The sequence below is a fragment of the Trichosurus vulpecula genome, chromosome 7 (assembly GCF_011100635.1).
Source record: "Trichosurus vulpecula isolate mTriVul1 chromosome 7, mTriVul1.pri, whole genome shotgun sequence".
NCBI classification, from domain to species: Eukaryota; Metazoa; Chordata; class Mammalia; order Diprotodontia; family Phalangeridae; genus Trichosurus; species Trichosurus vulpecula.
In genome coordinates, this window is record NC_050579.1 from 97,775,960 (window position 1) to 97,791,787 (window position 15,828).

Here is a 15,828-nt window from a genome sequence, read left to right on the forward strand (position 1 = left end):
GAACATGTATGATCAGACAATAAGGTAGATGGTTACACAGCAAGAATGAGAGCCCCAAGGTGGCACTGGTATCCACAAAGCAGTAGGGCTCAGACACAATTTCTATCCCTGTGGGGGAAGGGCAGGATTATTTGCTGTGGTTTGTCCTTCTTTCTGGAAGGGATCCGTGACATCAGGCCACTCATGAAAGATTCCTAGGAAAGCATGGAAAAGAATTGCACAAGCTGAGAAGGCAAAAGTGCTTTAGGATATGCTTCAGGAAAAGGAATACCCACACTGTTGAGGCCACAGATCTATCCAAGTAATGACATACTTTAACTGAGCTACAATATCACACAATATCTCGATCATCCCACAAAATTCCTTAAATTAAGGTTTCTGATTACATAAAATGAATTGGCTTCTATCTTTTCTGGAAGTCCTAAGTATTGCATGTTGAATATACTTAGACTGAAAAAGATTTGCACACTCAATTCTTGACTGTGTCTTCCCAGGAAGTGCTAATTCTTAATCTTCTAGGGAGCTCTCCAAGCAGGGAGAAAAAATAACTGCTGAGAAATTAAATTCCCCTGATGGGTTTTAACCACAAGGATAAAAAAAAAAAATCTAACTTGGTCTAAAGTCGGCTTATGGAGTCTGTACCATTGATGCTTTTTCTCTCATTACTTCTTTGGCTAAACCACTGGCAGGTAAACCCTTTCCCCAGTTTTAGTCAAAGAAATGTAGTTTTTCCCTTGAGGGCAGCTCATATGAAAAAGCCTACATTGGCAGGATCATTCTAACAAACCACCCTTTCTCTTCTTTCCCTCAATCTCAACCCCCATGTCTATAAGAAGAACCTATTTGACTCAAAGAACTTTTTAAACTAACATAGGGTAATAATAGTATATGAAGTGAGGTAATGAAGTAGATAGAGCAGTAGGCCTGGAGTAGGAAGACCTGATGCCTCCTACTATGAGTCACTAAGCAAGTGACTTATGCTCTGTCTGCCTCAGTTCTCTCATCTGCAAAATGGGGATAATCAATATGCCTACCTCCCAAGGTTTTTGTGAGGATACAATGAGATGTTTGTAAAGAACTTTGCAAACCTTAAAAAATGCTAGCTATGATAATTGTGGTCATTATTATTAACTAAGTTTTCTTTAATAAAACTAACCCCAAAAAGGAAATTTAGGTTTGCTGCTCATTTGGGGATTTTTTCCCATGAGTAAACTAGACACCTTTTGAAATTCTTTCTAGCATCCAACTTCTAATCTATCTAGCTATCGTCTGATCCCAGAACAGATGGGAAATCTGAGAACTGTCATTCTTTTAACATAATTAAATAAGCTTTTACTTTTTATACTATCAAATTCTTGTTTCATTAAGACCCCTAATACTGTGACATGCCTAATGTAGCAATGTGATTATCTCTTACTGGTGGTTCTGTTCATTCTTCAACTACCACAATCCCTACTCCCCCCTGTCCATCAGCAGGCTACCTGGAAGCCACAATGCTCTGTACAAGTTCCCCTTCAAGTGGGGTTGATGGCTTGCAGTCTTTTCTGGGGCAAGATACAACAATCCAGTCGTGTGCTCTTTGTATGGCCTAGGGTCTCTAACATCAGTTTTAGGCATGCAACAGATGCTCAATAAACACTTGTTCATTGACAGACTGATGGCACGATGAGGGGAGTTAGAAATGTTATGATCCAAGTTTTCACAGTGGTAAATGATATCAGCATATCTTACCTCTTTCTCTACGCTCCCTCACTTTAACCATTAACTATCCAATCAATCAAACCAGGCCCTTGCCACATCCAGGCCAGTCCCCTTCCCTGGGCTTCATCTCCTCATTTTATACCATTCACACTAGAATAGGGAGAAAATCATCAGAAGACACAATTAAAGCTGTGAAATCTTGAATTCCCTATGAAATCACTTTCTTTAATCAACCAATCAATAAATGTTTATTAAGCACCTACTATGTGCCTTGAATTGTGCTAACCACCAAAGATATGAAAAAGACAATCCCTGTCTTCAAGGAGCTTACAATCTAATCCTTCAGAGAACCAAGCACCCACAAGTTCATCCCATGATACACTGAAAGGCCACTTCTCAAGATGCCCTATACCCCAATAGTCATTTAATTCATTCACTCAGGAAACATTTGCAAAGCACCATTTATTCAAGAGACACTATATTCAACAGTCTGTTAACCTCCTCCTATATGTGACACAAGGTGCAAGGCCCCAGAAGAGATCTGAAGACACAGATAAGGTGTATACTTATATAAATAAAAAGCAAAACACAAGGCCTGACATACAAATGTTACACAAACCAATTCCATTTAAGGTGGAAGTGGTAGACTATGTGGACACATGGTCTCAGTGTCCAAGTAACTATTCTCAGACCTTCCGGGCTACACCTGCTACAGACCACACCTGCCTGTGATTTCAACAATCAATGATATGAGGGCAGCTAAGGGGTGCAGTGGATAGAGAGCTGGCCCTGAAGTCAGGAGGACTTGAGTTCAAATTTGGCCTAGCTAGTGTGACTCTGGGCAAGTCACTTAACTTCAATTGCCTCCAAAAATACATGCAATAATAATAATAATCAGTGGTATCTGACAGCTTAATCTTCTGAACTACTTTGGTAGTTTGTTCTATGTCAAACATGGGCCTTGTAAACTTGTGAAGGAAATTTTCTTAAAGGAAGAAGTCAAAAGGTTAAAACTGCTAGCAGGTCAAGAACCACTTAAAAACTTTTTTTAATGATTTTTATATCTATGCCCTGGGTACAGTATTGGTTACCCACACTCTTCAAAGAATCTATAGACCTTTACAAATTTAGCCTGATTTCCAAAAGAAAGGCTACGTAGAATTATGAACACAACAGCTGTGATTCTGACAAGCCCGGGTCTGCTGCTCGCACAGATCAATGGGCTGATCATGTGGTTGATAAATTCAATCAGAGGTGGTGACTGTTCATTTGGAATAGAATCTGTGAAGACATTCATCTGATCAAGCCAGAGTTCGATAGACAAAAGGACCATCCTGGTTGTCATCAAGAGGCAGATCTGCCACAGCCAACAGATAAGGTGACTGATGTGCCTCTGTCAACTCAGTCTGCAGAACTCAAAGACATATTGCAAATCCATGTCTCTGACTGGTGTGAGGGAAATTAAGCTGAAGCCCAAGCTCTATTCAGTATCCATAAACACAATCTGGTGGCAACCCGAAACTGGGCTCGCAGGCATGAAAAGTAATTATGTGAAAATGGACTTTTTGCTACTCCTTATTTCTGTTCCTTGTGTCTGAGTCACAACTGCTGACACAGCTGACCAAATTCCTTATTCTGTTACTTTATTTGTCCCTTTGACCCCACCATGGTTAGCTCTCCAGTTGCAATAGCCATGGGAAACAGTTCTGCCTCGTACACCATCCATCACCATTCCTACCTGCTGCAGAAAACGTCTCTTTCCAGCAATTCCCCTCAAAGCTCACAGTAATGTGACTCCACCTCTCCAGTGGAATCTGTGGTATGGACATATGAAACAGCATTTCTAGACAAGGAAACTCAGTAACTGAAAGAGCCCAGAATAATACACATGCACTGAGCTCAGGACTAACTCCTAGTATTGCATTTACCTACTCACCCCTCTCCAGGGTGACAGTACTGATCTACTGTTAACCACAATGGACTGTGGTCATCTGAGGTGTGACAATATATACCATAAACCATCATATATTTATAGTGTGATAGACCAATAATTACACTGATAACCACTAACCTACAAGCAGTTGTATATGTACATGTAATTATTCTGTGGTCTAAACCATATTGTTCTATAATCTTAGCATGCACAAGCAAGAAGAACCTTACAAGTTATCTATTCCCCTCATTTTATAGAAGAGAAAATTGAGTTTAGAGAGGTGAGTTAACTTTTCCATGTAAAAGACCAGACAAATGGCAACTTATCTGATGAGACTTGAGGTCTCTTGTTTCCCAGTGTATTTGATGAGAATATTGTGAAGGGACAATTCAAAAGTCTTGCTAAAATAAAGCAAAGAAAGTAGAACCAGAAGGAAGATGCTTAAACAGCCATTAATCGTCATTCCTCTCTAGGCTGTACCCCCAATTCTCTCAACTTTCTTTACCATGCACCATGTCCCTCCCCCAGTACACTCCTCCCCAACTCACTTTCATTTTATGTGTTGTCTTCCCTCATTGGAATGTAAGTTCCTTGAAGGCAAGGGCTGTCTATGCCTAGTACACAGTAAGTACTTAATAAATGCTTGTTAATTTGACTCAACTTGATTATATAAATTTCCTTTACATTTGCCTACAAATAGATAAATGAAAACAATACTAAAAGATAGCTAGACTTAGAATAGAGGATAATGATTATTCCAGAGGGCAGATAATAAAATATACTGCTCAGAATGCAGCTTGGACACAATTCCAAAAAGAATTACTAGAAGAATTAAATCAAGAAGTTTAAGAAGAGTTAAAATTATTTTAAAAATCAAATGAGAGCTGTAGAGTTAAAAAAAGGGGAAAAAGCAAGAACTAGAGAAGAAAGATTTTAAAAAAGAATTAACAGCTTGGAAAAAAGAGGTACAAAATCTTACAGAAGAACATAACTTCTTGAAAATTAGAACTGACCAAAGGGAAACTAATGATTCCATGAGACATCAAGAAATAGTAAAACAAAGTCAAAAATCTGAAAACAATAGAAGAAAATGCGAAATATGTCATAGAAAAAAGCTGAGCTGGAAAACAGAATTAAGAGAGATCATTTAAGAAACACTGGACTACACGAAAGCCAGGCACTTGAGAGTGCTCGAGTGAGCACACACACACACACACACACACACACAAATAAAAAGAAACCCTAAACATCATTTTTCTAGAAATCATACAAGAAAACTTCTCAGACATCTTAGAAACAGAGGACAAAGTAGAAACTGAAAGAATCTACCCATCATCTCCCAAAAGAAACTAAATAAACCAACATGCTGTCAAAGAAAATAACAAAGATACCACCCTCCTCCTCAGCAGAGGGTTGGGGACTACCAGTGTTCCCAGGCTGCTGTGTCATTTTGATTTTTTTTTCATTTTTTCTCTTTTTGATGAATGAAGAATGCTATGGAGTGAAGGGGCCTAGGGAAATTAATAACAATAATAACAGCATAATAATAATTAACATTTATCTAGCACTCACTATGTTCCAGGTGCTGTGCTAAGAACTTTACAATGAATATCTCATTTAATCCTCACAACAAGTTTAGGAAGAAAGTACTATTATTATCATCTCCTTTTTACAGGTGAGGAAACTAAGGCAAACAGAAGTTAAGTGACTTGCCCAACTTCACACAGCTAGTGTCTGAGATCAAATCTGAACTCAGGTCTTTCTCACTCTAGGCACAGGGGTCTCTATCCACTCTGTCCCAAAGAAGTTGTATTTTATTTTGTCAACAAGCATTCTAAAAATCAAGAAACATCACTTCCTTCATCTACCACACTTGCTACTGTAATCAGAAATTAGATTATTGACAAACCTAATTCTTTACAAAATTACTCTGGCTCTTACCCAGTAGCCTGTTTTCTCCAAGATGTTTGATAATTGACTTTGTAATTATTTTTTTCCATATTCTCAAAGCTGTTAAATTTTGCAGGTCATGCATTCCCAAAGTCATCCTTCCTGCCTCCCTTACCCTTTAAACATAAACACTAATTCTTCCTTCTAATATAAATTCCTTTTAAGAAAACAGAAATTCGCAACGAAGTCAACCAATCTAATTAAGCTGACTAGACCCAAAATAATATCCCACTTGTGCATTTAGGGTATGTTCTATACTAATTTTGCATTTATTAATCTTTGCCAATCTTTAGCAGAACATGCTTTCAAAATGGGAAGAATCAGCCTTACAAATGTACTGTATTTGGTGTTGAGCTTTGGAAGTTAGGAAATCATGAATTCTTTTCCATTAGACTGTTAGCTCCTTGAGGGTCAGGACTGTTATCTTTGCTTCCTTTTGTATCTCCAGCACATAGCACAGTTCCTGGCACATAGTAGGCACTTAATAAGTGTATTGACTGATTGACTGATGAGAATGAAAATGTGTTTACTCTTATGTGGGCATTACATATAGAAGTTGCCTACAATGACCCGTCAGTAATAGACCCCAACTGGGACTGAATCAGAGGCAGCTCTTGTACCTGTTCATGCTCTTGCAAATGCAAGACCTGTTGCTACACCTCCTACCAGAAAAGCTACAGCTCCTGCTCCCCGGTGGAATGTGCCAAGTGTGCCCAGGGCTGTGATTGCTAAACCACCCAGACTGAAAGCTACAGCTGCCATTGATATTCCTATTTCCCTGTGCCTGTAAAAAGAGAAATCTTTACAGATATGGACTTTCGCATAAAACGGATTTTTTTATAAAACATATGGATTACAATATAAGATGACATCCACAAAATACCTCCCCGGCTTACCAGCCCTATCCAAAGAATAGTAGCTAGCATTTATAAAAATAGCTCTCAAAGGTTTGCAAAATGCTTTGCAAAGATTTTCTCATCCTCAAAACAACCCTGAAGTTATGGGCTATTATTGTCCTCATTTTTGCAAATGTGAAAACTGAAACAGAGAGAGCCTTTAAGTGATTTGCCCAGGGTCACATAGCTATTCGGTATACAAGGCTGGATTTGAACTGAGGTCTTCCTGAATCAAAGTTTAGAGCTCTAAACTCTGTGCCACCTAGATGTAAAGAAAGCCCCCTTCTGCCAACTGGGATGTATAACATATTAGCCCCTCGATTGTCTTCTAAAAAACAGAGTCATCCTGAAATGAGACAGATGACGCATAAGCTCAAACGGGACAGGAGAATAGAAGGAGAAGCTGAAAAAGCAGCTGAAGGGTACCCAACTTCAAAACGTTCTTCCATACCAGTAATTCCTTGATCTTTCTGCAAGATGGGGTATGTGGAAAATGGGGAGAATTGGTAGAGTCGCCTCACAACTTTCCTGATCTTTTGTGAGTCTAAGGATCAGGCCTGAAGCGGCAAAGCTAATTAATTTTAAAATATGCCATTAAATATAACAATAGGAGTATGATGTGTGGTCTATTCATCCCAGTCTTGGACAAAGGCACCAAAGGTCATTTTGTGGGAGATGATGATAGTTTTTCACCACAAAGTAATTGAGACTTTGGAAATGTCCCCTAGATATCACTAAATTCTTCAGAATAAACTTTTTCTAATTTATTATCCTTGAATTTATCTACATCCTTCTTGAACCTCCCATGTTGTTCAAATATCAGCAACTCCTGATTATGGGATACACTCATACAATGAGATCCCTCTAAAAGGGGAAAAAAGGCAATATACTGAAAAGTGGTTAGGCATATACTGAAAAATAATTACATCAATTTTTCACGTAAACAATGGGAGAGAGCCTCTTCCATATTTAAGGGAAAACATCAGTAATCTGGGGAGCATTCGGAGGAGTTTACCCAGGATGGCGAAGGGCAAGGATAATTGTCTTAGAGTATGTGAAGGGCTTTTACCTGAAAGAGGGGGATTACCCAGGCTCTGTTTGCTCCCAGAGTGCTGAGCCAGGTAGGGGAAATAGGAGGACATTGCAAAATAGGGAGATTGGTGCCAAACATAAGGAGAAGCTTCTGAACAATTAGACTAATCTGAATGTGGAATGAGTGGCCTCAGATGGCAGTGGGATCCCCCTCAGAAGATTTCAGGCAAAAACATAAAGACCATTTGTTGAATGTATTTAAGGGGAATTCTTTTTCAGCTGTGGGTTGGACTAGATGGCCTCTCACGTTTCTTCCAATATTGAAATCCTATGACTCCTTAACAGAAACCTGTTATTTTTCCTAAAATTAAGTAAATGTCAGCAACACAAACATGATATTCCTAGCATCTTAGCAGGTTAAGGAAAACCAAGGAAGACTGGGAAAATGAGAATAGCAAAGGAAGAAAGGAAGAAAACATGCATTTATTAAGTTGCCACTATGTGCCAGATCCTGTGCTAAGTACTTTACAAATTTTATCTCGCAACAATCCTAGGAGGTAAATTATATTACGCCATTTTACAGTTGAGGAAACTGAGGCAAAGGTTAAGTGATTTGCCCGGGGTCATATAAGGATCTGAGATCAGATTTGAACTTAGGTTTTCCTAACTCTATGTCCAGTGTTGCCTCTAAGAGGTTTGGCTTTTACACAATCCATGTTTTGAGAGAAAATAAAGCCTCATCAGAGGATATTCCTTTTGGGGGCCCATGTCAATGTTTCCATCACAAAGTTTTGTGTGGTAGGGCTTATGAGGGTATTCAGGGTTCCTATAAGAAACACCTACTTCCTAATTATTGGATTCTTTAGATAAGCAAATGGTGAAAGCTTCCTTAGCTACATGGCCAACTCAACCAAAAGTTTATTTAGTTTTAAGTTCATACCCTAGTCAGCCTTGAACTGAAGTAGAAAGTGGGAACTGAGATAAAGAAGCAACTTTCCCTTCAGTAGATGACCAAGCAAGGGTATTTTTAAAAGCCTTACATTACCTTTGTGAGCAATCTGTTACATTTGTCTTATGCCTAAGTGTATACTAATAATGTTAATAGCCAAATAGCAAAAGCACTTTAAGTAAGAGTTCCCATTTTCACATTATTATATCTTTTAGGCTGCTCTTAGGGCTAAGATATCCAGGGTTTCTCCACAATTTGTCAGGGACCATTTCAAAAATAACATCTCTTCAGGGAGTAAAATTTTACGTGAACAAAAAATAGCCCTGGGATGGACAATTTTTTTTCTTTTGCAAATTTCCCAGAAGTTCTTTGAATTATGTAAAATTAAATTTATTGAACTCTGCAAATTTGAGAAGAAATTATTTGGGGGTATAAAGAAATATCAAATGTTATAATTATTTCTTATTCTTTTAACATCTAATAGGAATTTAATCACTGAAGCCAGTTCTGACCACCGGTGGTGTGACAATGTCACTTCAATGCCACTGCATAACATACAATCATGCCTAGGGTTAGGGACATTCCCCTTTCCATCCTATTCCTCTATTCACTATAGCGCCTATGCTAAAGAAGCCACCTTCTTCCATTACTTAGAAGGAATAAAGAAAGTAAAAGAGGAGGAAAAGGCAGTTACTATAGAGGCTTGAAAAGGAGGGAACCCCAGCCTCATCTCCTGCTGGGGTAGCTGTTGCAGCACCTGGAAATTCCCAAGCTACCTTGTCCCAGCAGGCATAGCCCAGGGCACCAGCTGTTGGGATTTTTCCTTACCCAACAGCTAGCCTGAGGATGGCTTGGCTAAAGTGGAAAGTCTATGCTTGCCGAAAATGAAAGAGTAAGATGTAAATTACCCTGGCATTTTTCCTCCACCAGGCATATTAAGGAGAAGGGAGAGCTTATTAACAATCTTGCATTTGTTTTGGTAATTAGATGTGTGGGCAGGAGCAAAGGTACACATGGAAAAGAAGTAACAACCCCTTTAAACTGCCATGTGCAGGAAGTAAAATGAAGACATTGGACCAGCAGATTTCTAAGGTCCCTTCCAGGTCTGATATGCTAATGACCCCATAAGAAGGGAAGTAGATTTGGGTTTTTCAAAGCACCCTGATATGAGCTTTTTCTTTTAAAAGCTTTAGCATTTGAGAATGACAGACATCTATTTGGAAATCCCTGAACTGGCTTGTCATTCTAAGAACATGAGACTATCACCTCTACCTAGCACTGCACCACCCCGCCCCCCCCAAATTTGGTAGACAATTGATTGGGCAGTCTTTTTCTAGAGTCACAGATATCCTATGACTCAAGTATTTCTCTAGAGTCAGAGATGTTTGAGTATTCATTTAAATGCCATCATCTGACTTTATCTCCCATCCAAAGAAATACATTAATATAACATCATTGGGATCCCACTTAAGGATGTATAGGGAAAATGGCTACCACTGATCTCAGAGAGACCAATCACAGCATTCACAGCTTACAGAAACACAAGGGGCTGATCTTTAGACAAAATTTCAGATCCGAGAGAATGTCCTCCTCAGCTCCCTTCTTGGATTCTATTGCCTCTTTCAGCATTCTGCACCTGACCTCTATCACAAACCCAATCTAGTTCAGCAAGAAAGTAAATTCAAATTACTTCAACTAAGGTGAGAAAAAAAGTGAGTTTACTTGGTGCCTTATGGGATTTACATTATCTCATCACAGTCTAATGTAACTTCATCTCAGGACACTGACATTTAAGAGAAGGTGGCCAAAGAACAATCTTTACTCAAAGGAATTGATCACCAATGGTGGAATTACAGGCTCTTAAAGAAGGGTAAAAAAAAAGGGAGGTTTATATGTGAAACTTATGAGCACCCAACTTTCCAGAACACTGACTTACCAGGGAAACAAAACAAAACAAAATTTCTTCACCTTGATGAATGTCATTGTTTGAAAGGCTGGTTAAACAGAAGTGCCTAGCCATAGTCTGAAATGTAATAATACTGGTATATCTGAGTAAATCCATGATGCAGAATTCAATGCCATTGAATGTAATGGGATATGACCATGCTATAACAATTATGAATACGAAGAATTCAGAGAAGTAAGAGAAGACTTGTATGAACTAATGCCAAGGAAAATAAGCAATACTAAAAAAACAATTTACACAATGACTACAAGTCAGGTCAACAAGAGTTTCTTGAGCACTTATTATGTGCCAGCTACTGTACTAAGTAAGTACTGAGGATAAAAAGGGGGAAAAAAGTCCCAGCTCTCAAGGACCTCAAAAATCTAATGAGGACAACAATATGCAAACAGCTATGTACAAATAAATACATACAGGGGATCACTGTAAATGGAAAAAACAACAACAAAAGTCTTTACACTATACAATTAAAATCACCTCAGACAAGAGCTAAGAAAATGTATTTCCTTCTTTTTTGGTGAGGAACTATGGATACAGAATACTATAGTATGATGTTGGATTTGGCGAATGGGTTGGTGGTTGTGAAATTTCCCTTTCTTTTATTCTTTGTCTTAAGGGATAGTTGTTAAAGAATGGGAGGGAATGATATAAAAACAAAAGATATAAAATTTTAAAATAAAAAAAGTCAGTACTTCCCTCATTGATACAGGGGAGTTTTTTCAAATTGACACAAAGTGAGTATAGCAACGGCCCTGAATTCAGGAGGGCTTGAGTTCAAATCCAACCTCAGACACATGACACACTTGCTAGCTGTGTGACCTTGGGCAAGTTTAACCCCAATTGCCCTGCCTTCTCCCCTGTAAAAAAAAAAAATCTTTTTTGAAAAAAAATTGACACAAAGTTGACCAATATCTCGATAGAGCCAAAGAATCTTGTTATGTTCTGATAAGGATAACAATGTCATCAAAATTATTTTGTAAATCTTAGTTATAATCATTGTTATCACCAAGGTTATAACTATAAAATCTGCCTGTGTCAAAAGTTTTTGTCCTGTATCCTATGGTGCAAGAGGTCTCAAGGTGTACCTTAAGATACAACAGTTCCTTTTTCTCTTCTATTCAGTCCACTCCCTCATTTAGACCCTAAGCAAAATACACCTGGGAAATATGTTGGGGACTCAACAGCAACAACTGTGAGGAGGCATATAGTGGAATTCTCCAACATCTCCACGTGAGATTTTTTTGTACACACAATTTAAAGCACAGTTCCTTCTTTGCACATAGAAGGTGCTTAATAAATGCTTGTTTTGAACCAAATGATTAAGCACTTTTCTAGGACAATGTACAAATGCTGTGGGAGAATGTTATTTCCCCCTTATATTTGCTTCTAATTTGCTTTTGGTTTTTCCCTAAAATACAAATAAGGAATCAAAAAAATCTTAGGCTAGAAAAATAGACTAAATAAAATTTAAAAGGAATAAATGTAAAGTCCTATAATTGGGTTTGAAGAAGTGAACTGCACAAATGCAAGCTAGAAAAGATACAAGAAGACAATGGCTCATTTTAAAAGTTCAGCGGATTGCATCCTCAATATGAGTCAATGATGTGACACGGCAGCTGAAAAAGTCAATGTGATCTTTAAGTACAGTCACAGGTTAGTGTCCCAAATGAGCTTAGTCCTACTTTTTGTTGATCAGACTATATCTAGAGTACTGTGTTCAGTTCTGGGCACATTTTTGGAGGGAAATTATTACATGAGGGAGGTGACCAGGGGAACTTGAAACTACTTCATACAAAGATCAGTGAAGATTTTGACCTAGAATAGAAAAGACTTAAATGGGAAAGGACAACTATCTTTTAAAATCTGAAGGATTGTCATATAGCAGAAGCATTGAAATTGGTTTGCTTCAGCCCACATGGTAGAACTTGGGAGTTCTAAAGCTATGTTTAGTTCCATAGGAAGAAAAAACGTTCCAATTTTTAGAGCCCCATCAAAGTAGATTGGGCTATCAGGAATGGATTCAAGCAGAAGCTAGATGACTATCTGTGAGGGACATCATACAAGGAACAAGTTAAGGCTGGACTAGATAACCTTCAAAGATCTTCCTACCTCTGAGAATCTATGGTAGATGTTTAAAAAAAAAGAAAAATCACAATCTATAGAACTGTGTAATGCAGTTGTATTCAATTTTAATAACTTTCCTTTGAATGAATGAATTGAAAAAGTATTTCAAGTGCTTACTACGTGCAAAGCCCTGTGCTAAGAGCTGGGAATACCAAAAGAAAAGCAAGTCACCGACAAAAAAAAGGCAAGATTGTTCCTCTTCTCAAGGAACACACATTCTAATAGAAGGTGCAGCAAAACAGACAGTAATACTTCTTTTTTCAGTGTCATTTCCACAGAGAAAACCACATCTATTTCTGATGTTGAACCATTTAATCGTGTCAAGGACTTTGGTGACTTCCAAATATCATCTAAGACATGTAGGTACTATAGAAACTCTAAATTATTGAAACTTAAAAGTAGACAAGGACTTTATAAACATCATATATACTTGCTGGGCTGGTGAGAGTTTTCTTTCTTTACAAAACTGTAATACAATGTTTTTTTAATCAGAATATCTTGTTAGGATCTTGTCCCTGCTATTGATTAAAATTTTAAACATTTTAAATAATAAGGTAGCACTCACCAAGTTGTAAATTAATCAGAAAATTTTGCCCACTTCAGAAAAAAAACAAGAGCATGCCCTAAGTAGAGTGTAAACTGCATCCTGCCTGGAAGTAAGCAATCAATAGTAGATTTAAAAAAAAAAAGGTAATAAACACTCACTACTGTAACAGGAAACTTCTTCAGCCCTCAAAGTTTTTAAAAAAAATGAGTGAAATGGCTGTTTTCTTATAAAGGAAGGATGAGGTAAGTGCCAACCTGAATGGTAGAACTCTGTGGTCTATTTAGCAGAGGAAATATTATGAAAACACAAAATGTCATTCCAAATGAACAATTCAGATCACCACTCATCACAACAGATTCAGCAACAACCAATGAGATAAGCATTATTTTTTCCCAGAAGACCCTCACAAAAGCACAACTTTGGAGAAGAAAATTATTTTTTCACTTAGATTTCCAAGGTAATAAAATCCGCATGCAACGAAGAAACCTTCAGAAAATGGTATTTTCGTTATGGCTGTGAACTTAAGCCTTTAAAAGTAAACTTAAGAATTATGGCTTGGGTAATAATTTTAACTTCCATGAATCCAAACTTCAGTAAATTTAAATTCTCATCCAAAAGCCTAGCTGTGTTTTAGGTTTGTTTGTTTTCTTTTAAATTAAAGAAGGATAAACTGTTGAAGGGGAGATATGGATTTTTTTTTTTTTTTGGTGAAGGGTGGACAAGGAAACAAAGTACATATAGCAAAATAGTCCTAGGAAGAGACTTACGTTTCAGAATACTTTTTATGTAACTAAAATGAATCAGTTAAACCAAAACCAAAGACTCAAGCAATAGGAAAAAGAAAGCTCAGGAAGCTCCTGAACTTAGAAATTATCCCTGGGATAGTCACTGAGTGATGGGTTATTTACCTATTAGCGTGCATATAGATAAACAAAATCTGATTGAATTACTACCTGGCTAAGACACTGAGGGAATGGAAATCTGCAGTGGTGATAAGAGGAGGGAAGTGATATTAGGGCATGGAACATCAAGGAAGTGATGCTAGAGGACAGGCTTAGGACTTCAGCAGGGTATCAACACCTGGGGCCCTAGAAAAAGGGTTAGGAGAAGGTGAAAAAGATAGTAACATAAGGCATAACAGAAAGACCACTGTATTTGGAACCATTTGGTCATTGATTAAAATCCCAGCTATACTAATTAGCTGAATGACCTTGGGGAAGACATTTAACCTCTACTATAGTGGTTTTCCATTTCCTTCTCCAGGTCATTTTACAGATGTTGAGGCAAACAGGGCCAAGTGACTTGCCCAGGACCACCCAGCTAGGAAGAGTCTGAGGCCAGATGTGAACTCAGAAAGATGAGTCTTACTGACTCCAGGCCTAGCACTTCAACACCTAGCTGCCCATGCAAAAAAAAAAAAAATAGAGGTCAAATTTCCTTTTCAACCCAAGAGATGGAAGCAAAGAGGAAAAGCATTCCAGACATAGGGAAGAGCTAATGAAAAGGCTTTAAGACAAGAGACAAAGCACTCTAAACCCTGTGATTAAAAGACAAATTTCATCTATTTTAAAATTTTGCCTAGGAAGAGTTCTGTGTCCAAGAAAGAAAAGAAACCATTCTTTTTTTTCTCTTCATATAATACTTGATACCCCATTTCCAGAGCCCAGATTCAGTTTGTTTTTTTTTTTACCATTGATGGAAATTCAACTATGATATAAATTAAATAGCCTCCTGTGATCTCTAGCCTGAGAACTTAAATCCTACTTATGTTGTTGCTTCTACTCCAAAAATGCATTCTGTATTCTAAACACCTGACTTACCAATGAATTTTTAGAACACAATGTGTAAGTTGGGTGATGCATAAATACCAAAAACAAAAACTCATTTCTTTCCAGCTGATTAGCTAAGTAGAGTTCATTAACTTAGCTTAGTTTAGCAAGTAAGATCTCATTAGCTAATGTGACACTATAAAATATATGCTATCTCAAACAGCAGAATTGGGAAGAAGTAAAGGGAAAGAAGGAAATAGAAGAAACAAACTTCAGGATTTATAGCCTGTTTACCTTGCTGTTTTTCAGTTGTGCGACTCTTTGTGACCCCATTTGGGTTTGTTTTTTCCTTTTTAAATTTATTTATTTATTTTTCATTTTCAACATTCACTTTTATAACATTTCAAGTTCTAAATATTCCCCCCTCTCTCCAAGAGGTCATGCAATCTGAGCCGAAGGGAAAAACCATGTGAAAGAAAAAGCAAAAAGGAGAGAGAAAATAGTATACTTCTATCTGCATTTAGACTCCGTAGTTTTCTCTGGGTGTGGATAACATTTTCCACCATGAGTTTTTTTTAATTGTCATAGATCATTGCACTGCTGAGAAGAACGAAGTCTATCAAAATTGGACACTGCACAATGTTGGTGTTACTGTATACAATGTGCTCCCAGGTCTGCTCACTTCACTCAGTGTCAAGTGTTTCCAGGTTTTTCTGAAATCTGCCTGCTTATCATTTCATGACATTCATATACCACAATTTGTTCAGCCATTCCCCAATTGATGGACTTCCCCTCGATTTCCAGTTCTTGGCCACCACAAAAAGAGCTGCTATAAATATTTTTGTATATGTGGGTCCTTTTCCCATTTTTATGATCTCTTTGGGATATAGCCCTAGAAGTGTGCTAGGTCAAAGGGTATGCACATTTGTATAACCCTTTGGGCATAGTTCCAAATTGTCCTCCA

General features: G+C 37.8%; 1 protein-coding gene across 3 annotated transcripts in view; it reads right to left on the bottom strand.

Annotated features, from left to right (window-relative positions):
• Positions 1-15,828, bottom strand: part of ZDHHC14 (zinc finger DHHC-type palmitoyltransferase 14) — a 321,372-nt gene that overhangs the window by 281,856 nt on the left and 23,688 nt on the right. The gene's annotated exons all lie outside the window — the stretch shown is intronic.